Source organism: Schistocerca nitens, chromosome 3 (assembly GCF_023898315.1).
Source record: "Schistocerca nitens isolate TAMUIC-IGC-003100 chromosome 3, iqSchNite1.1, whole genome shotgun sequence".
Lineage (NCBI taxonomy): Eukaryota > Metazoa > Arthropoda > Insecta > Orthoptera > Acrididae > Schistocerca > Schistocerca nitens.
Window position 1 is genome coordinate 447271988 of NC_064616.1, and position 23909 is coordinate 447295896.

Here is a 23909-nt window from a genome sequence, read left to right on the forward strand (position 1 = left end):
ACACCAGTCCTGGGTACTATTCATATTAACAGCTTTTTCAGTATCAGACAGTGAAATTTTGGTTTTTCATGGTAACAAAACGTTTGACAAAATTTGATAAGTTAATAGATTCTTGTGCATAAAGAAAAGTATGCCATGTAAAGCTGTAGCAAGATTGAGAGAAAAAATGCTGGGATCTAAGGATTGAAGAAATGTGTACTATCTGTACTATGTTACCTGTCTCTTGTCTTTACTGGTTTTATGTTTCCTATATTTAATTTTATGTCACACAAAACAGAAAGTTCTTAGCTAACAGGCAATAAAGAGTGCAATTTTTCTATATAGTTCTTTTTTCTCCTGGTCACAAATAATCCCACCCAGCATTAATTGTGAGTTTTTTTAAGGATAGTGGAATGTCAAAGTAGCTGACAAGGAGCAGGAAAGCCACCACAGCACATTTTAATTTCCACTGTCCTAAATATAGGTCTGATGGCTACCTTTACAAAATACACACATTTCAATTCCACAGAGTGAAATACAATGACATGCAATAGAGAATGCTGTGTGAAGAGGTGTGGCACTGCACTTTGGGACACTTAAAACCAAATAAGATGTCTGACATTTTCTTGGACGTATATGTTTTATATATCAACCTTCAGAAACATGTGCACTACAAAATGAACACATTTTTGAAAAATCGATTTTTTGTTCATTTTTTACATCCTCTCTCAAATGCTTGAGTGGGTGGAGGGAGGCACCATTATCCAGATTTTACCCCATTTCAGAAATGTCGTAGATCTGGGGTTGTGAATTCCTCTGTTTTGTGGAGGGATCAGCAGTGCTACGATTGGATATGACAGCCTGGGAAATCTGCTTTTTAACTGAGCTGGTGGGGTAATTACATCCAGTGAAGGTTGAAGTGAGAATGATAGTGTTTTCCTGTAAAGAGCCTACATCTGAACAAATATGTTTGCCATGAATGCCAAGGCTGTATGGGAGGGAACATCTGACATGGAGAGAATGATAACTGTAAAAATTTAATTAAACCTTCTAACACAGGACAGTACTTACATTTTGATAGCTGCCATCCTTCCCATGTCAGCCATTCCCTCTCATACAGCCTTGATATTTGAGGCAAATGTATTTGTTTGGATGCAGGCCCTTTACAGCAGGAGAGAGCAATGATTCTGAACATCACATGTTATCAGAGTAACAAATCCATTAGTAACATTTCAAACCTTATAAAGCTGCCCAAATTGATTGTTAGTGATGTGATTGTGAAGTGGAAACATGAAGGGATGGCCACAGTTAAACCAAAACGAGGTAGACCCCATGTACTCAGAGACAGGGACCATTGAGCTTTGTGGAAGGTGGTTCTAAAAAATTGCATGAAGTCAGCAGAAGGAATTTCTCACAAGTTTCAAAGTACTACCAGCAGTATGACTAGCACAATGACTGTGTTTAAGGATTTAAAAACAATGGAGTACAATAGTTGAGCAGTTCTTCACAACCCACACATTTCTGTAGTCAGTGTTAAGTGAGACTTGAGGTAGTGTAAAGAATGATGTCGCTGGAGAGTGTATGACTGGAAATGAGTGATTTAGGGAGATGAATCATGCTGTATCCTGTGTTAATCTGATGGCAGGATTTGGGTTCAGTGAATTCTTGAACATAGGCTGCTATCATGTGTAGTGCCAACTGTGAAGTACTGACTGGATGGTGTTATGGTATGGGGGTGTTCTTCATGGTTAGGGTGTGGTCCCCATATTGTTTTGAAGAAACCTAAATACAGAAGAATATGGCAATATTTTGCAGCATTGTGTACTGTGTCCAATAGAGGAACAATTTGGAACAATGACTCTTTGTATCAGCACAACAATTCACCCTGCAATAATCAGCATCTGTGAGGCAATGACATTCCTGATATAGATTTGCCTGCACATATTCCTAACCTGATCTGAATGGAACACCTTTGGGATGAGTTGAAACAATGATTTTGCTCCAGACCCGAGTGTCCAGCATCACTACCTTATCTGGTTTTGGCTCTTGAGAAAGATTGGGCTGTCATTCCATCACAAGCATTCAGAAACTTCATTGAAAGTGTTCTCAGCAGAGTTCAATCTGTCATAAATGTGAAGATTGGATACACTCCATAGTAATGTCCACTAATTGGTGTCTGGATACTCTTGATCAGGAAGTGTATTGCAGTACAGAGGAAGCTAGAAGTTTGTATACAGGATGTTGTAGGAGTAATGGTTAGTATTCAGGTATATCACAGGAATGAGCATTCAAAGCAAAAATGTCAAATAAACAAGTGCCCCAAAATGCATACCTTAAGAGTTATGAGCACTTACTCATTTTTGGTACAATAAAACAAATCTCTTCTACTGCAACCTCTTTGCTTTCCATATTTTGGGAGGGGATAGTATGGACCAAAACAAGAAAAAATTGTTTACTTAACATGGGCACTGAAATGAGTGATTGTTTGGAGATAGGTGCAGGGTATTGCACTGTGCACAGTGAGTGATTGCAGCCTACATATGTTCCAAACCTGAGTAACTTGTATAAATTATCTCACATTCTGATTAGACATTAACAAAAATACAACTGCACCAAGTACATTTCACTTTGTAAGGCACCATGTACAAGTATAGACAACATTAATATTCTAGCAAAATAATACTGATACACAACAAAAAGGGACTTGTATGGAAACAAGTGTTTTGACTCTGTGGTTTTCAGAAATTATGTATAAGTGAACATTTGTTTTTCATAGGCAGCAAATTTTGATGAACATTTATTTTTAAAGTACAACATATTTTGATTGTTGGAATTAACATAATACTACAATAAACTACCGAAGACTGTATCCAAGAAGTACCTCTAATACAGATTTCCATGAAGCATTCCAAGGCTTATACTAATAATGCCAAGTGAGTAAATATGTTGTATGATGTGGAGTGTCACTCCTCCTTCGCTATGTGGAACAGCAGTTGCTTAGGATTATGATTATATAGTGTTGGTGGACAACAGACAGTACAAGGTACTGGTAGCTGTCATTCTGAAGTGTCAGCAAAGTGGACAATGATACTTCAATGAAATTTCTACTCTGTAACCAGCTGTGACTTTGTGACAACTCACCTCACATGAACATGTACACTAGAGGAGAGAGAGAGAGAGAGAGAGAGAGAGAGAGAGAGAGAGAAACACCACCTCAAACAAATTATTCCGACATGGATGCATGTGACTCTAGTTGTTTTTGTACCCTAAAACAAAACAAACAAACATACAAATGAAGAAATTACCCTAATGGAACAGAAATTAGTAGATGTGATGCCCAAATGAGACAACTGACACAACTGTAAATATGTTCTTGGAAATCAGATTTTAAAGAATTATACATGAGAGTTAGAATTGGCAGTGTAGTGCCAGGAGAAAACCAGGCCACCTACAAAGTCATTTGGTAATTGCTAGTGGATTGTGTAGTCAGCACCTTCACAATGCCTCTGTGATGACAGGCTGCATGTGCTGACACTGAGCCAGCATGCAGGAAGTATTGCATCCTGATTATGAGAACTGAGTCTCCACCCCATTCCTGACAATTTGGCAAGACTCACTAACACCATAATTACCGTGAAATCAGCAGGGGGCGGCAGTATTTAAGGACATGTGAGCCAGCTTGTCACCATCAAACAGATGGACAGTTATGTGATGTTGAGCCTGAGCTGTTCAGTACTGTGCCGATGATGCAGACACCCCTACCTTTGCTGTGGAACATGAACTGCTGCCTGCCACCTAAGCATCCAGGTGCCACCTGTAGCAACGTACTTTGTCATCATCCTGAGAGTATGACATGAAGGTTCAGTCATTCCTGTCCTCACCAGGGTATATTCTGGGCCCTGCAGCACAGCATCCTCAGAGCCACCACCAACAGCCACACTTGCTACTGCCAGTAAATACAGGAATCTGGTGACATGGCAGCAGCTGCAGCAGTAGAATACACAGTGAGCAGCCAGAGGCCATCACACTATGGAAATACCATGATATTTTCAATGCTGCCAAACAAATTGTAAGCAAGCCTCAGGAAAGAACCCATTGTAACCATCATCAGTCCTCCTTCAGGAACACATTCTTCCTCGGCAGGGAGTCCTAGCTCACACTATCCCATCCTAGACATACTGTTAGAATTAGCTTCAGAAGTGTGCCCTTTACCTCTACTGTGGTTACAATTTTTGTCAGAATGACTGCTGAAAATGAAGACAGTCAGCCACAAGGCAGCAGCCAGAGACATGGAACTCTTGCAGTAGGGATGCCCTACGCAGAAAGATGTTTAAGGGTTGAATTCAAAGTTTTTGGGCCTGTATAGTGTATAGTTATTTACCTATCCTTTCTTCTTCCTTTTCATATTTATTTTGGGTTGGTAGCAAGAAGACAATATGAAAAAAGCAACATTCAGCTCATGAAGCTATTAAGCAGTTAGTACATCAAGTAACTCAGTTATAGGCAGAACTAGGGCAACTACTGGAGAAAGAAGGGAACTGTTGCTTCCTAGTCCATCTACCCTGGACACTAAAATTGCTGCATTGTTCACCCCATTTCAAAACAAATCAGAGGAGGATGTCTTTGTATTTTTCAATAATTTAGAAACAGATACCAGGTTGCAAAATTGGGCAGCTGCTGAGTGTAGTCTACCTAAAACTAGCAGGGAATGCTAGGAGGTACATTATGAGGCACAAAAATTTGCATGGAGCACAGTCGTTCAATGACTTCAGAGGAGAGTTGGTGAACAGATATAGGAGAAAGAATGCATTGAGTTACTGCCATGAACAACTTAATAGTATGCTTCAAAAGCAAGGGGAATCAATAGAGAGTTTTGTAGCCCATTTTTACAAGATTAATGTAAATACAGCTGAGCTCAAGGAAGATGATAATCCAAGAAAGTAATTTTACAAGAAGCTGAGCAGACAGCACTTGACACATTTTTATGGGGGTTACAGCAAGAAATGTCATGAAGAGTTCAACAGTTCATAGTTCAATGATAACAAGTTTCCAAGTGGGGGAAGTAACTTCTGGGTTGATGTAGAAGCGATTCCCATGGTTGGAAATGGTTATGAAATCATTCTTGGGTTACATTTCCTTGTTGCACATTACACCAAAGTTGACTTGGAATGCCGGCCGCGGTGGCTGAGTGGTTCTAGGCCCTTCAGTCCGGAACCGCGCAACTGCTACAGTCGCAGGTTCGAATCCTGCCTCTGGCATGGACGGAAGTGATGTCTTTAGGTTAGTTAGGTTTAAGTAGTTCTAAGTTCTAGGGGACTGATGACCTTAGATGTTAAGCCCCATAGTGCTCAGAGCCATTTGAACCATTTGACTTGGAACAGCATATAGTAGAAAAGCATGGAGCACCATTTCATCTTTGTTTTCCAGCTGAAAAAACATTACTGTCACAAGGATCACCCCTAGGACAGGGGTGGCTAGCTAAACCATGTAAAAGGTCCCTTAAAGTCAACTCACAGGATATCGTACTGACAGGTACTGGAAAGATAATCTGGATTGATGCAAAAGCTGATTTTCTGGTGAAATCTAGGTGTATTGTTGAGCCTTTGTCTGAATATGAAGACTTTGATATGGTGAAATGTTTTGCAAGGAATAGTTTATCCTACATCAGAGAAATTGAAAGATGCAAAATAGTGCCTGTCAGTATTGATAACTTCAGCCCTGAGGACGTACAGGCATCATGTGGGTAGCATATTTAGAGGGACAGAACAAGGAGGAGATGGAAACATTTTGAGAAATACATAGAGCTGTTTGATCCTCCTGGCCCACTGCCTGCCACATCACTAGCTCAACATTATATTCATACTGTAAATGAAGTTCCTGTTTATGAGAAACCATATAATGTTGCTCAATACCTACAGTGTGTCACGGAGGACTTTATAAGTCAGTAACTTAAAGACGGGGTCACAGAATCAAGTAATAGCCCCTGGTCATCACCTATTGTCATTGTACCAAAACCTCAGCAGATAGCAGCATCTACATCTACATCTACATCTACATGATTACTCTGCAATTCACATTTAAGTGCTTGGCAGAGAGTTCATCGAACCACAGTCATACTATCTCCCTACCATTCCACTCCTGAACAGCGCGCGGGAAAAACAAACACCTAAACCTTTCTGTTCGAGCTCTGATTTCTCTTATTTTATTTTGATGATCATTCCTACCTATGTAGGTTGGGCTCAACGAAATATTTTTGCATTCGGAAGAGAAAGTTGGTGACTGAAATTTCATAAATAGATCTCGCCCCGAGGAAAAATGTCTTTGCTTTAATGACTTCCATCCCAACTCGCGTATCATATTTGCCACACTCTCTCCCCTATTACGTGATAAAACAAAACGAGCTGCCCTTTTTTGCACCCTTTCGATGTCCTCTGTCAATCCCACATGGTAAGGATCCCACACCACACAGCAATATTCTAACAGAGGATGGATGAGTGTAGTGTAAGCTGTCTCTTTAGTGGACTTGTTGCATCTTCTAACAAGGGAACCTCCCCATCGCACCCCCCTCAGATTTAGTTATAAGTTGGCACAGTGGATAGGCCTTGAAAAACTGAACACAGATCAATCGAGAAAACAGGAAGAAGTTGTGTGGAACTATGAAAAAAATAAGCAAAATATACTAACTGAGTAGTCCATGCGGAAGATAGGCAACATCACAGGTAATTCTGAGTCTAGGAGCGCCGTGGCCTCGTGGTTAACGTGAGCAGCGGCAGAATGAGAGGTCCTTGGTTCAAATTCTTCCCTCGCGTGAAAAGTTTAATTTTTTATTTTCAGACAATCATCAAAGTTCAGGCACTCACACATAATCAACTTCGCTCTCCAAAATTCCAGGACATGTTTAGATTTGCTTGGACATACGCAGGACTTGACGGTCTACGCACAGAAAAATTTGAAAACTTTAAAAACACATGTTTTGGAAGAACACAGGGAAAACTGTGCGACTGTGAAACTGTTGCATTCATTTGTTGCAGTTTATGTGACAAACTCTTATGTTTTCATCACTTTTTTGGGAGTGATTATCACATCCACAAGAAAACCTAAATCGGGCAAGGTAGAAGAATCTTTTTACCCATTCGCCAAGTGTACAAGTTAGGTGGGTCGACAACATACTCCTGTCATGTGACGCACATGCCGTCACCAGTGTCATATAGAATATATCTGACATGTTTTCCCGTGGAGGAATCGGTTGACCTATGAACCTGCGATCAAATGTTTTCGATTCCCATTGGAGAGGCACGTCCTTTCGTCTACTAATCGCACGGTTTTGCGGTGCGGTCGCAAAACACAGACACTAAACTTATTCCAGTGAACAGAGACGTCAATGAACGAACGGACAGATCATAACTTTGCGAAAATAAAGAAAGAAAAATTTTTCACTCAAGGGAAAACTTGAACCAAGTACCTCTCGCTCCAGAGCTGCTCACGCTAACCACGAGACCACGGCACTCCTGGACTAATAACTACCTGTGATGTTGCCTATCTTGCGCATGGACTACTCAGTTTGTATATTTTGCCTATTTTTTTCATAGTTCCACACAACTTCTTCCCGTTTTCTCGACTGATCTGTGTTCAGTTTTTCAAGGCCTATCCACTGTGCCAACTTATAACTAAATCTGAGGGGGGGTGCGATGGGGAGGTTCCCTTGTAAGTGTCCTGCCAATGAAACGCAACCTCCTTTGGCTCGCCTTCCCCACAATATTATCTACGTGATCATTCCAACTGAAGTTGTTCATAATTTTAACACCCAGGTATTTAGTTGAATTGACAGCCTTGAGAATTGCACTATTTAACGAGTAATCGAATTCCAACGGATTTCTTTTGGAACTCATGTGGATCACCTCACACTTTTCGTTATTTAGCATCAACTGCCACCTGCCACACCATACAGCAATCTTTTCTAAATCGCTTTGCAACTGATACTGGTCTTCGGATGACCTTACTAGACGATAAATTACAGCATCATCTGCGAACAACCTAAGAGAACTGCTCAGATTGTCACCCAGGTCATTTATATAGATCAGGAACAGCAGAGGTCCCAGGACGCTTCCCTGGGGAACACCTGATATCACTTCATTTTTACTCGATGATTTGCTGTCTATTACTATGAACTGCGACCTTCCTGACAGGAAATCACGAATCCAGTCGCACAACTGAGACGATACCCCATAGGCCCGCAGCTTGATTAGAAGTCGCTTGTGAGGAATGGTGTCAAAAGCTTTCCGGAAATCTAGAAATACGGAATCAACTTGAGATCCCCTGTCGATAGCGGCCATTACTTCGTGCGAATAAAGAGCTAGCTGCGTTGCACAAGGACGATGTTTTCTGAAACCATGCTGATTACGTATCAATAGATCGTTCCCTTCGAGGTGATTCATAATGTTTGAATATAGTATATGCTCCAAAACCCTACTGCAAACCGACATCAACGATATAGGTCTGTAGTTTGATGGATTACTCCTACTACCCTTCTTAAACACTGGTGGGACCTGCGCAATTTTCCAATCTGTAGGTACAGATCTATCGGTGAGCAAGCAGTTGTATATGATTGCTAAGTAGGGAGCTATTGTATCAGCATAATCTGAAAGGAACCTAATTGGTATACAATCTGGACCTGAAGACTTCCCCGTATCAAGCGATTTGACTTGCTTCGCAACCCCTAAGGTATCTAGTTCTACGAAACTCGTGCTAGCAGCTGTTCGTGTTCCAAATCCTGGAATATTCCATTTGTCTTCCCTGGTGAAGAAATTTCGGAAAACTGCATTCAATAACTCCACTTTAGTGGCACAGTCGTTGGTAACAGTAACATCAGCACTGCGCAGCGAACGTATTGACTGCGTCTTGCCGCTTGTGTACTTTGCATACGACCAGAATTTCTTCGGATTTTCTACCAAATTTCAAGACAATGTTTCGTTGTGGAACCTATTAAAGGCATCTCGCATTGAAGTCCGTGCCAAATTTCGCGCGTCTGTAAATTTTAGCCAGTCTTCGGGATTTCGCATTCTTCTGAACTTCACATGCTTTTTCCGTTACCTCTGCAACAACGTTCGGACCTGTTTTGTGTACCATGGGGGATCAGTTCCATCTCTTACCAATGTATGAGGTATGAATCTCTCAATTGCTGTTGCTACTATATCTTTGAATTTGAGCCACATCTCGTCTACATTTGCATAGTCAGTTCGGAAGGAATGGAGATTGTCTCTTAGGAAGGCTTCTAGTGACACTTTATCCGCTTTTTTAAATAAAATTATTTTGCGTTTGTTTCTGGTGGATTTGGAAGAAACTGTATTGAGCCTAGCTATAACGACCTTGTGATCACTAATTCCTGTATCAGTCATGATGCTCCCTATTAGCTCTGGATTGTTTGTGGCTAAGAGGTCAAGTGTGTTTTCAAAACCATTTACAATTCGCGTGGGTTCATGGAGTAACTGCTCAAAATAATTTTCGGAGAAAGCATTTAGGACAATCTCGGAAGATGTTTTCTGCCTACCACCGGTTTTGAACAATTATTTTTGCCAACATATCGAGGGAAGGTTGAAGTCCCCACCAACTATAGCCGTATGAGTGGGGTATTTATTTGTTACGAGACTCAAATTTTCTCTGAACTGTTCAGCAACTATATCATCGGAGACTGGGGGTCGGTAGAAGGAGCCAATTATTAACTTAGTTCGGCTGTTAAGTATAATCTCCACCCATACCAATTCGCACGAAGTATCTACTTCGACTTCACTACAAGATAAACCACTACTGACAGACACAAACACTCCACCACCAATTCTGCCTAATCTATCTTTCCTGTACACCATCTGAGACTTCGTAAAAATTTTTGCAGAACTTATTTCAGGCTTTAGCCAGCTTTCTGTACGTATAACGATTTCAGCTTCTGTGCTTACTATTAGTGCTTGAAGCTCAGGGACTTTCCCAGCACAACTACAACAATTTACAACTACAATTCCGACTGTTCCTTGATCCAAGCACGTCCTGTATTTGCCATGCACCCTTTGAGATTGCAGCCCACCCCGTACTTTCCCGAGGCCTTCTAACCTAAAAAACTGCCCAGTCCACGCCACACAGCCTCCGCTACCCATGTAGCCGCCAGCTGAGTGTAGTGAACTCCTGACCTATTCAGCGGAACCCGAAACCCCACCACCCTGTGGCGCAAGTCAAGGAATCTGCAGCCAACAAGGTCGCAAAACCATCTGAGCCTCTGATTCAGACCCTCCACCCGGCTCTGCACCAAAGGTCTGCAGTCAGTTCTGTCAACGATGCTGCAGATGGTGAGCTCTGCCTTCATCTCGTAAGCAAGACCGGCAGCCTTCACCAAATCAGATAGCCGCTGGAATCCAGAGAGAATTTCCTCAGATCCAAAGTGACACACGTCATTACTGCCGACATGTACCACCACCTGCAGCTGGCTGCACCCTGTGCCCTTCATGGCATCCGGAAGGACCCTTTCCACATCAGGAATGACTCCACATGGAGTGCACACTGGATTTCTTCCCCTCCTTAGCCACCATATCCCTAAGGGGCCCCATTACACGCCTAACATTGGAGCTCCCAACTACCAATAAGCCCAGGTACTCTGTGATTGCCAGGACCTTGAAGGCTGAGAATCATCCTCTGAAACAGGGCAGGCAGCTGCATCTGGCTCAGCCAGAGACAGTACCTGAAACCTGTTTGTCAGACGCACCGTGGAGGCTTTCTGATCAGCCTCTGTGGACGTCTTTCACTGCCTGCCACACCTTGGAACGACCTCCCAATCAACCACAGGCGAGGGCTCAGCCCCACTGCGGGCAGCAACCGGGGCAACCAGAGTGGCAGACCGATCTGGGGACAGACGGGACGAGGTTGACATCCCCGTGATACCCAAGTCCGGCTCCCCACAGTGGTGCCCATTGGCAACAGCCTCAAGCTGCGCGACCGAAGTCAGCGCCGCCTGCAGCTGTGAGTGAAGGGATGCCAACTCAGCCCTCATCCGAACACAGCAATCACAGTCCCTGTCCATTCTAATCGATGTTGAACAACAGTTACTGAAACATGAGTCCATGCCTAGATAACGCAAGGGAAACACGCAAAGAATGTATGAACTAACCTATACAAATGCCTAACGACTGCACTACAATCTGCCTGAATTTACGATTACAGTAACTAAAACTCGAAATTACACTTCCTATACGAAACTATGTAGCAAATAAGTGAGCTAGGAGTATACGACTTGCTGCTGGCAGCTGCTTATCCAACGGCGGCAGGGAGCACACTGGCTGTGACCAACCGACACTGGCCATTGAAAACAAAAACAGAAGACAAACGACTATGCGAATTTACACTATTCAAGTACTAAAATGCGATGCTACAACTCTCAAATACTATAATACGCCCAAAATTTATAAATTAAACAATGCAAGTACCCAAAGATACGCAAAGAAATTAAGAATTAAACTATGTAACAAATAAGTGAGCTAGGAGTATACGACTTGCTGTTGGCAGCTGCTTATCCAGCGGCAGCAGGGAGCACACTGGCTGTGACCAACCGACACTGGCCGTTCAAAACAAAAGCAAAGCATATCATTTCTGTTGAGACTACTGCTGGTTTGTTTTGAACATTTCTTGAATGTCAGTGATGTCCATTTTGTGAAGTGTAATACATACATCCTATAGAAGGTTAATTTCTGAAACTCACGGTGAGTCATTAGCAGATAATATTTTTAGTGAGACATGCTGGTCACAGGACAACAGAATGCACAGCAGCACAAAATTGCTGGTGGGTAACACGCAGACATGATGTTGAATGGTGTGTCAGGAACTGTATTCCTTGTGCACAAAGGCTGAAACTCAGTCAACAAAGGATTATGTTAGAAAGATTACCCAAGGCAGATAAACCATATCAGATGATTGTAATGGATATTTTAGGGCCATTCATGCAAAAACCAGCAGAAAACCATTATGTTTTGACAATAACTGATCATTTTTCATGTTTTATTTTGAAGACAGCAAAATCAAACTAGAAGGCTGAATCAGTAGCACATGCAGTGAAGAACCAGTGGATATCATAGTTTGGAACGCCTGAAACAAAAAAATAACTGGCGAAGGATCAAATTTTATGTCTGAATTAATGTTGCACTTACAACAATTATTGCACATTAAGCAACTTTAGACTAGTGCTTTACAACCACAGGCAAATGGTTAAACAGAGTCCCCCTACCCTCTGTGACAGTTCATGTCAGTTGAATTCATCCTTTTAAGAGAACCATAAATATGCTGCCTCAACTCTCAGTCACATCTTTGAAAGAGGGGAGGAAAGAATGTGGGAAAAAGGAAAGAAGGAAAAAGTTAGGAGTTAGGCAAGAAAAATGAGGTAATTCTGTCATTACTGTCTCACATCTCTAAACACTTCAGTCGTGAGTCAGAGTAATAAACTAACAACAGGATTTCCTCTTCCTTTTGGGAACATGGCTCTACCCTAGGGCAGAAAGAAGCAGTTTCAGCATCAAACATTGGGCTCGGGACGAAAAGGAACATGAGAAGTTCATCACAATTGGCCTACTATGCCGTTGCAGGGTAACAAAGCCCTCAAGATACATCCTCTAACAATGTCAAATCACCAGTGAACCTTAAGATTAGATTGTAATATTTGGGCACAAGAGAATGAAATTTGGAGGTTGGAAGACACATCTGGCAAATTACAGCTCACGGTAAATAATCAAACAGTGATATACAGGGAGAGTATCACATACTGTGGTCAACTTTTGCACAGTTACAGGCATTACTACATCAGATGATGTAGTTAGTCCAGCGAGTGTGATGAAAAAGGGGGTTGTTGGACAAAGTCAGTTATATTTTGACAATTGTTTTCAAAACAGCCAACACAGTGGATCTAGAAAATATTAACAAGTCATTACAATAAAAAGGCAGTGGGGAAACAGCTGGCTTGCATACTACCCAGCTCGCCAGTCTGGAAAAAGACAACTGTGCATTTTGGCCGCAGCGCTTATGTACCACAATCAGGCAGCAGCTGATGCAGCTATTCATGACTGAGACATATTCAGTGACTGTCCAGATAACTTAGACAGTTAACGATTGCAAAAATAAGTCTGCAACATTGTCAACAGTATCACTGATGCATACATGGAACAACAGGAAGCCATGTTACACATTTTTCTTGGGCATTAATACCAATAAAATCCAAGCCATAGTATCTGTACTATTATAATTACTAATATGAGTAAGGAAGAATTTCTATCACTATACCACTGTATGACCACCATTATGAGAAAACAAATGGACACGAATTTGGAAAGTCATACTCAAATACCAAGGCGTGGAAAACTGTACAAAAATTTGTGTAGTTGAAAGTGCTCAGAATACTACTGGTGCCACCAAACAGACAAACTCATGCCCTCCTCTTTGTGAATAACAACACTGCTGAGCTTACCAGTCACCAACTGCACTGCAAAACATGTGATACCATTCTGGGGTCATGTAAGTTTTCCTTGTTGCACTCCCAAAATTATGCTATAGAATGTCTGAAAGTAGTAATGTCAGGCGAAACAGAGTTTTTCCAAAGAGCAAGTCTACATTAGTTATCTTCTGTAGCAAACCAAAAAGTTGTATCTTTATTTGTTACACACAAGGGCAAAAAGTGGCATACAGTGAATAGAGCTACATGGTCAGGGGTTGTTAATGGTACCTGCCTCTCAATGGCACAATGCTTCTGCTATTTAGTGAGTGGTCTCCTTTATTCTTAAGGTTCAATTTTCTTTTCTATTCTTCCTTAAATTATCCTGGTCAGCAGCTTGGACGCATTAGCTGTCAAGCTGATTCTGTGTTAATTCTCACATTTATCTGCCCTTGCTGTCTTCAGTACAGTGTGTATGACACTTTTCCAAAACTCCAGTTACATGTCTCCTGTCTTATAGAATATACACACTAAAAGGAGTACCCATTTGGTTGCCACTTCACCCCAATGATTTTAAAAATTGTGTAGGAATGTTGTACACCTTCTCTGCTTTGTTTGATTGCAGAAGTCCCCTAAAGCTCTGCCAAACTTCTACTTAAATACTTTTTTCCTATGACCTCCAAAATTTATTTTGCCTCTTCTATATGCTGAATCTGTGTCTCTGATGAATATTTTCTTCTTGATTCCTTTGCCTTTTTCCTGTATCCACTTTGCTTTAGTCCTTGAACTACCAACTCATTTCATTTCTGAGGGACTTACATATCTGTATTCCTTTCATCTCTTGGACATTTTAGTATTTCCTTGTTTTGACAATCAATTGACATATTTCATCTCTTGCCCATGATTTCTTCACCTTTCTTATACCTGTATTTGATGGCCCAATGTCTGTGATCACTCTTTTTATGGACATGCACATGCACCCAAGGTTCCTACTGTGGTATTCAGTATTGCAATACCAACAGGCTCCACCTGTTCCAACATGCATCATCATTCATCAGTATTTCAGTACCCACACCCTTGTGTGTTGATTCTTTGTGATGATTATCTTAAACTTCAGCCTACTCTTCATCATTACTAAATTGTGATCTGAGCCTATATCTGCTCCTGGGAATGCCTTACAATCCAATATCTGATTTCAGAATCTCTATCACACTATGAAATAATCCAGCTTGTATCTTTCACTGCCTTCTAGTCTTTCTCAAGTGGAATCCTTTTGTGATTTTTGAACAGTGTACTTGCTGTTACTGGCTGAAACTGATTGCACGTCTCAAAGATAATTTTTTCCTATCTCATTTGTATTACTGAGCTCATTTTCTCCTATATATCTCTCTTCTGTTGCGTTTCTCACTTTTGCTTTCCAAGTATCATGATTTTTATCTCCCTTTGCATAGTTAGTTATCCTCATAGACTTCTTTAATCTCAGTACCTTCTGCCCATGATCTCAGCCTACATCTACTCCTTGGAATGCCTTAGAATCCAGTATCTGATTTCAGAATCTCTGGCATGAACACTAGAGCTGTAGTTGATGTTGTTGTGTAGGGGTACAACACTGGATACCCCCCCCCCCCCCCCTCTATGAGGGTTCAGGACAGTCAAGTGGAGAGGTGGTGGTGAGGACCTGTGTCACACCCATTGTGTCATAAGACAACATAAAAATAAATATCAATTTATTGTTGAGAGTTTTACAGTGACTCAGTCTCATCCTCAGTACAGTCTGATAGCAACCAGGAGGGTGCTGCATGGCACATCAGCACTAGTCATGGAATCTGTGGTTCCAGCCCTTGGTGTTGCCTTTAGTCAGTTCTGTGGCTGTGTGCAGGGTGGAGTGGTGGACAGTGTGTCCCCACAATCTAGTGTGACTGTGGACGTCTGGCGAAGCCTCAACACTCTCATAGAGTGTAGCTGCACTTAGGTTTGCCCCCAGAAATTGCCATAACCCTGATGACAGTTCTCATGATGGTGAGTAGGTAAGGTGGTACAGGCACTAAAAAGGAGTGGTGACACCAGGTGCCCTGCTCCCAAGTTGAACAGCTTACAGCTGGACAGATAAGTTCTTCATCCACAGAAGTAGACTCGATGATAGCTGGCAATGTTTTATGCCAACAGGTGGCCTTGCAACGAATGGAGCTGGCCTTCCATCAGTATCTGTGATGCAGATGGAAAGACCAGACTCTGCGCCTTGAGAGAAAGGAAGGGGAAGGATATAAGGTGGTTTTTGACAGGATTTCCCTGTAAGGCTGAATGAATGTGTTCCAGTTTTCTGAGCCTATTAGCATTCACTGTTGAACTAATGTTACGGTTCAGAGCATTCTTTTATGCAAGGTTTGCAGCCTGAAAAGCATTCTTGTATAGTCTTTAGGTGTAGTTGCTATACACAGCCCCATTAACGGAATATTGTTATGCCTCCTTTGCAAAGAAGTTATGGTGTGGATTCAGGTGTTCCTGATGCTCTCTCTTGCACAGTCTGTGGCAATGTGCTCCTTCCTTGTTTGTGTTCCAGCACCATCAAGTGTTTACACTTGTTACGCAGCCACTGCATATCAGGTAGTTCATTCCAAGCAGCTCAAAAATTTTATTCTTTGCTCTAATACTATTTAGCTGTGCAACTGTTGATTTGGTTTTGATTCTGATGAGAATAATCTTATCACTTCACTGTTAATAGTAACTCACTCTCCACCTCATCTTCCTATTCAGTACTAATGCTATTCTAGTTAGATCGTTTTCTATTCTTATTTGTAATGTTGCATATTTGTCACACAAGATATCTTTATTTTCTTTCCATTTAACTTCAATGTGACCACTATTACATATAGATTCAGCCTTTGCATTTCCCTTTTCAGATTTTCTAGTTTTCCTATCGTAACCACATTTCCCATATTCCAAGATCCAACTCTTACAATATCATCATTTCATTCATTTTTCAGTCTGTTATTTATTTAATTACAATTTCTGAGCATCGAGCCAGCACCATGATTGGTTTTGCAAATGTCGGACATAACAATATGACAGAAATTGTGTTACGTATTTCAGATGTTGCATCTTACATCTATTTTATTCATTTGTTACTTTGCACCTTGTTACTGTTTCATACCACAAGCTATGTCTTAGATTTCACTGAATGAATATAAAAATTTTCCTCATGGCTACCTCTTATGGAGATCCAAATGGGGGACAAATTCAGAATATTTTGCCAAGGGAAAGATCACAACAACACTGTTTTAAATTACAGGCCACATTTCCTTTGGGTAAATATTACTATGTCTTTAACACATGAGTTTCCATTGTTTTCTGCATCCTTATATCATTGATCACTGCAAATTCATCTGCCTTTTATGAAAGTTTCCCATCCCAAAGCCAGAGCATGGCCTGAACAGTTGTCCATTCCTCTGTACCATTCTGACAAGGCCATTGGCGGAGTAAGGTCATCTTGACTCCTTATACCAGTAATCTTCAGCCACTATAGTTGATGACTTTTATTCTATATCAAACTAGTGGCTGGGATCAAACACAGGTCCCAGGACTTTCAGAATACCATTCAAAGATAATATTCCTAGACCATGGTAGCACACTGTGATCAAGAGTACAGTAACTGAAATATACCAGTGTGCAAAACTTAAGGACAAACATAATTTTCACTCGATGTGCCATTTTGCAATAACATAGCTCAATGAAACTTGGAACACACATGGAAAGAAATGCTACAGTATGATACAAAAGGTAACTGAAAGAAACACACAATGAGAATTCAGAAATGGCATTTTCATTCAAATATAATAATTACACTAAAGTCACCTTAATTTATGGCAGTCTCCTGAACATTAAAAAAGGTGGACATCATTCTTAATAGGGTGTGTGATCACCACCAACAACACTGGATGCTCTGAATGTGCTCCCATGCTGGCCACAAGGTTGATAAGGAGCTCTTGTGATAGGGCATTCCATTCCTCCACCAGCATGGTTGAGAGCTACTGGGTGGCCACTGGTACACATGGTCATGCTGCAATGCATATCCCCAACACATCCCACATGTGTTCGATGGAATTTAAATTGGAGGAACAGGCAGGCCTCTCTATTCACCACATATCATCTCATTGCATGAGCTCTTTCACCTGTCCTTTTTGATGCAATCATGCACTGTCATCCATGTAAATGTAGTTAAGGCTAAATGCACCCCAGAAAAGATGGACATGGGAAGGACTACAGATACACAATAAGGCTGACCAGTGAGTGTGCCATGTTCAAAGATTTGGTGGTCAGTACAGCCATGCAACATTATACCTCCCAACACCATAACCTTTGGACCACCAAAATGATCATGTGTGACAATGTTCTTGAGTGCATTATGTGTTCCCACATCTGACCATATGAAGGCACATTCAGAATCATTACTCAGACTGAATCTACTCTCGTTCAAGAAGAACATGTGACCCCAATCCTTGTTGGTTTAGTTTCTATGCTCTTGGTACCATCTCAAACACTGATGCTGAAGTGCATTTGTCAACGGAACACAAGATATTGGTCATCAGGCAAAAAGACCACCCCCATGCAGTCACTATGCCTCTGTGGAGCATGAGATTGTGTGCCTTTCGGGCCTGTTAATTGTGGTTGGAATTGCATCTCCTATTTGACTTGGGTACCTTCTTGCCAGCTGCACAATATAATGGTCATCTGTTAGTGTAGTTGATCATGTGCGACCAACTCCTCTCCTTCGGTCAGCAGTGCCTGTGATTCAGGACACTCTACAGGCTCATGAAACAGTTCTGTGAGCAATACCAAACTAATGGGTTACTCTCATCCCACTTCATCCTTCTTCCAGTTACTAGATCATTCTTCTGCACATGAAGTCACTAAATGTTGTGTCTGGGCCATACTGCAATTAAGGACACCACCTCAGTGCTCTATAAATGCTTGCTGATACACAAACTGTCTTTCTCCATTCCATAAACTGCCTGGTGTTGTGGGGCCTGCTCCATCTGTTGCTATAGTCTTGCTGACCCCACATCATATGATGTCTTCATTATGTGCACAAATAGGAGACATCTGGCAACAAGCTCCCACACTTTCATCCATTTTCACTGGGTTTTTAAAATGTTACGTACTTCATCTATTTCATCCTTTAGTTTTGCACAGCAGTGAAAATTGAAAGAGTTAATTGTTAAGGGATGGTGGTGGCTGTATAAGGCAGTAAGGTGACTGAACTGGAAATGGGATAACACTTTTGTAATGTGTGTAGACCTCTGAACACAGAGCAGAGTAACAGCAGCAGCAGCTTATCTGCAGTACATAGTTTGTTTACATTGTTTAATTTAGTGCTATTCTAACTTACTTATCAGCAGAAGTGAACAGTAGCTGATCATTTAGCTGTTTTTAGTAGCATTATGTATTTATGTTGCAAGAATTTGCATATTTTTCGATCTGTTGTCTTGAGTGAGTTTACTTCCTAGTGTAGTTTCCCGCAGCAGAAGTCCCCAGTTTTGCTCTGTTTACTGGATTCTATGACCTTTGCAGATAGTAAATATTCAGTAGACCTCCAGCCTCAGATCCTCAGAGTTTAATCTTGTGTTTTGTAAGTGTATATTCAATTAATCAGTAGTGCAGCATTTATTCAGCTGTTTGTTTTGAGACTAGTGACCATTCTAATCTGCATAGTCAGCTGCTCAGTTCTGTGCCAGCTACTGCCTGTGACACATTTCCGAGACATCAAGTAATGTATTTAGATTTTTCTGTGTTTTTAATAGTATATGTTTGTTTGAAACGTCAGGAGGGTAACAAGTTGCTTATCTCAGTTTTTGCAAGCTTTTACGGTTTACTCTTCAATTAGTCTTGCTAGTATGGGTAGGACATGTGCCTGCTGTGTGCGGGCACAGGAGGAGCTGGCCATAGTTCATGAACAGTTTAATGTGGCTTTGGCTGTGATCAGTCACCTTCAGGCTACTGCCTTGGGGTGTAGTGTTGGTGGAGATTTTGGAGCATTGCATGGGATACCTCAGGTGTCACCTGTTTTGCCCAGGGGCTCTACTGCTGAGGCATCTTCTAGTGTACCCAAAGCAGTGGACCCACAGGATAAGTGGCAGGTGGTAACAAGTTAGCGTTGCTCAAGATGGAGGACCAGTATGGAGGCTGGCTGTATGGCATAGCCTTTTCACCCTGTGAGTGAAAAGGTGGCTGTTCCTTCAGCAGGGTCCAAGCAGGAACACATGGGCAGGAGTTTGCTAGTTATTGGGAGCTCCAATGTTAGGCACATTATGGATCCCCTCAAGAAAATAGCATTCAGGGCTCTAAAGAATGCCAGTGTGTGCTCAGGATGTCTGCCAGGAGGGCCTCATTCATGGTGTGAAAGTGGCCTTGCTTGTGTCTATTGAGTGTACAGGGTGCACTTGTCTGCAAGTTGTGGCTCACATTGGCACTGACAATGCCTGTCATGTGGCTTCTGAGGCCATCCTCAGTTCTTACAGGTGGCTGGCAGAGGTGGTGAAGACTTCTGGCTTCGCATGTGGGGGTGCAAGCAGAGCTTGCAACTTGCAGCATCATTCCCAGAGCTGACCAGGGTCCCTTGGTCTGGAGCCAAGTGTAGGGTCTCAGCTGAAGGCTTCATTGTCTCTCTGATGGTCTTGGCTATAGATTTCTGGAACTATGTTATTGGTTGGGGATTTGTAGGACTCCTCTTGATAGGTCAGTGGTGCACTACACAAAGGAAGCAGCTACTCGGGTAGCCAAGTACTTGTGGAGTGCACATGAAATTTTTTAGGCTAGGCAGTAGTTTGAGGTGCTCACATGAGCACTCGTCAGTCAAAACACACATTGGGAAATCAGACCATGTTCAGTGTAAAGAAAGTTAAACTGTAAAAATTTTGCCAGTAAACTGTCGAAGTATTCATAACAAAGTCCTAAAATTTACCACCCTCCAGGAAAGTTCTCAACCTCAAATTATTCTTGGGACTGAGAGCTGAAGTAAAAAGCTCTGAGATATTTAGCAAGTCTTGGAATGTTTATTGGAAAGACAAATTAGATGCAATTGGAGGGGGAGTGTTCATTGTAGTTGACAAAAATTTTGTCTCTACTGAGGTTGAAATTTAGTGTGTTAGTAAAGTTATCTGGTCATGCATAATAGGTCTAAGCGAAGCCAAGTTAATTGTTGGATGTTTTTACTGACCACCCAAGTCTACTGTGACAGTTCTAGAGTCATTAAAAGAAAGTCTATGGTTATTTATGCATAAATAGCCAGATCATGACTTCAACCTACCAAGTATAGGTATGTGTATGGACTCATTGCAGTTAGTCTTGTGAAGTACTTTTGAATACATTTTCTGAAAACTGTCTTGAGCAGCTACTTTGGCACCCCAATGGAAGTATCTTGGACCTTGTAACTAGAAACCGGTCGGACATTATCAATGGTATTAGTATATACATGGGGATTAGAGATCATATCATCATAGCGACTATGGTTACAAAAGTAAATAAATCAGTCAAGAGGGATAGGAGAGTGTTTCTGCTAGAAAGAGCAGATAAGCGGTTGTTAGCATCTCACTTAGACAATGAACTACAATCATTTAGTTCCAGAATGATGGACACAGAGGAATTATGGGCAAAGTTTAAACAGATTGTAAATTGTGCACTGGACAAGTATGTGCCTAGTATAAAGTAAGTGGATTACAGATGGAAAAGAACCACTGTGGTTTAATAACAAAATTCAGAAAATGCTGCAGAAGCAAAGGCTGTTGCACTCTTAGTTTAAAAGAGAACATGCAAATGACAACAGGCAAAGATTAGTAGAGATTCATGCAACTGTAAAAAGATCCATGTGCAAAGCATACAACAACTAACACCAACATAGCTTGGCTAAGGATCTGGAAGAGAACCTGAAAAAATTTTGGTCCTATGTAAAATTGCTAAGCGGGTCTAAGGCTTCAATTCAGCCACTCATTCACCTGTCTGGTTTGACAGTAGAATATAGCAAAAGAACATTGAAGTTTTAAATTCCACATTTAAGAAATCGTTCATGCAGTAGAATCATACAGATGTAGTGTTGCTTGACCATAGCACAGAGTCAAATATGAATGACATGAGAATAAGCATCTCTGGCATAGAGAGACAACTGAAAGAGTTGGAGACAAATAAATCAGCAGGTCTGGATGGAATCCCTATTCAGTTTTACAAAAAGTACTCTACATAATTGGCCCCTTACTTAGTTTGCATTTATCATGAATCTCTCGACCAGCACTATGTATCAAATGACTGGAAAGAAGCACAGGTGATTCCTATATATAAGACAGGTAACAGAACAGACCCACAAAATTACAAACCAATATCCTTAATATCAGTTTGCTGCAGAATTCTAAAGCACATTCTGAGTTCAAATTTAATAAATTTCCTAGAGACTGAAAAGTTCATGTCTACAAATCAGTACAGCTTTAGAAAGCATCGCTCACGTGAAATTCAGCTTGCTCTTTTCTCATATGACATACTGTGAACTATGGATGAATGGCAACAGGCAATTTCCATATTTCTACATTTCCAAAAAGCATTCGATTCAGAACCCCACTGCAGACTGTTAACAAAGATACATGTATATGGAATAGACTCCCAGATATGTGACTGGCTCAAAGACTTCTTAAGTAATAGAGCTCAGTATGTTGTTATCAATGGTGAGTGTTTATTGGAAACAGGGGTAACATCAGGAGTGCCCCAGGGAGGTGTGATAGAACCATTGCTATTTTCTATATGCATAAATGATCTGGCAAACAGGGTGGACAGTAATCTGTGGATGTTTACTGATGATGCTCTAATGTATCTGAAGGTTAAAGATAAGTACCTGTATGTTGATAGAAGATGACTGACCTAGACTAAATTTCTAGTTGGTGTGATGAATGGCAGCTCACTCTTACTGTATAAAAATATAAGTTAATGTGGTTGAGTAGCAAAAACAAACCTGTAATGTTCGGATACAGCATTACTAGTACCCTGCATGACAGTCATGTATTTTAAATATGTGGGCGTAGCATTGCGAAGCGATATGAAAATGAAAGAGCACGTGAGGATTGTGGTAGGGAAGGCAAATGGTCGACTTTGGTTTATTGGGAAATTTTAGGAAAGTGTAGTTCAGTTGTAAAGGAGACTGCATTAAGGACACTGGTATGACCTATTCTTGAGAACTGTGTGAGTGTTTGGGATTTTCACCATGTCGGATTGAAAGAAGACATCAAACTAATTCAGAGGCCAGCTGCTAATTTGTTACCAGTAGGTTTGATCAGCATGTAAGTGTTACAGATAAGCTTCAGGAGCTCAAATGGGAACCCATGGAGGGAAGAAGACACACATTTAAAAGAACACTACTAAGAAAGTTTAGAGAATCAGCATTTGAAGCTGACTGCTGAGCAATCTTACTGCCACCAACATAAATTTTGCATAGCGACCACGACAATAAGATATGAGAAATCACGGTTCATATGGAGGCATATAGATAGTGTTTTTTCCTTGCTCTATCTGCGAGTAGAACAGGAAAGGAAACGACTCGTTGTGGTACAAGGTACCCCCCACCATGCACCGTGTAGTGGCTTGTGGAGTATGTATATAGATGCAGATGTAGATGTAGAGATATTGCTCCTCATATCAGAGATCATAGGATTCAGTAGTAAAAAGAATTTCTTTGCTGTAAATAAAGTAAATTACAAAGATGGTATATCATTAGAGATGCAGCACAAACTCAAACTAGAAAAGGTTTTGACAGGCAATTAACCATTGCTTTTGAAAGGGAACATGCTGGCACTTGCATGGAGTGTGTAAGGAGTGATGAGAGATACACCAAATGAAAGACATTATTTCAAGAAAATGTGCTGCATTAAAACTGATAGCACAGTTTCTTTTGCATAGTGACTGATTAATGTTTTACATGATGACTAGTTTAATGATAAGAAAGTCACACCAAGATTATCTGAAATATGTAATAGAGTTCTATGCAATGAGTTTGAGGTGAACTAAAGATAATTTAAGCCAAAAATCTGTCGGAATTTGGACTCTTCACTCTTGTGTCTAAATCAAAAACTAATGTGTGAGATCAGCTCACTTGCTTAGTGCCTTGACCTAATATTTCTCCTTTAACATCAAGAAAAATACCAATGGCTAAAGCATTCAGTCTCTGAAGATTCTGTTATGAGAGGTTACATAAGACAACAAACAAATTTGGTGTAGCTAAATGAGATTGAAAAATGAAATGGTAATTATTTGAGATCAAGTAGAAATTTGGACAGTCAATACTTATATGCCATTAGTAATTAAATATTTCTTATCAAATGAAAACAAAAGAATTTTTGTAGAAAAAGTATGAGAATGAATAGTTTCTGAGGAATTGAAATCAGCGGCTAAAAGGAACGATAAACTTTTATTGTCAAGGACCTGTAACTATTCTTATGAATTAAGT

General features: G+C 40.9%; 1 protein-coding gene across 3 annotated transcripts in view; it reads right to left on the reverse strand.

Moving 5' to 3' along the window:
• LOC126248378 (fibrillin-1-like) overlaps positions 1–23909 on the reverse strand; it is a 647044-nt gene that overhangs the window by 262313 nt on the left and 360822 nt on the right. The gene's annotated exons all lie outside the window — the stretch shown is intronic.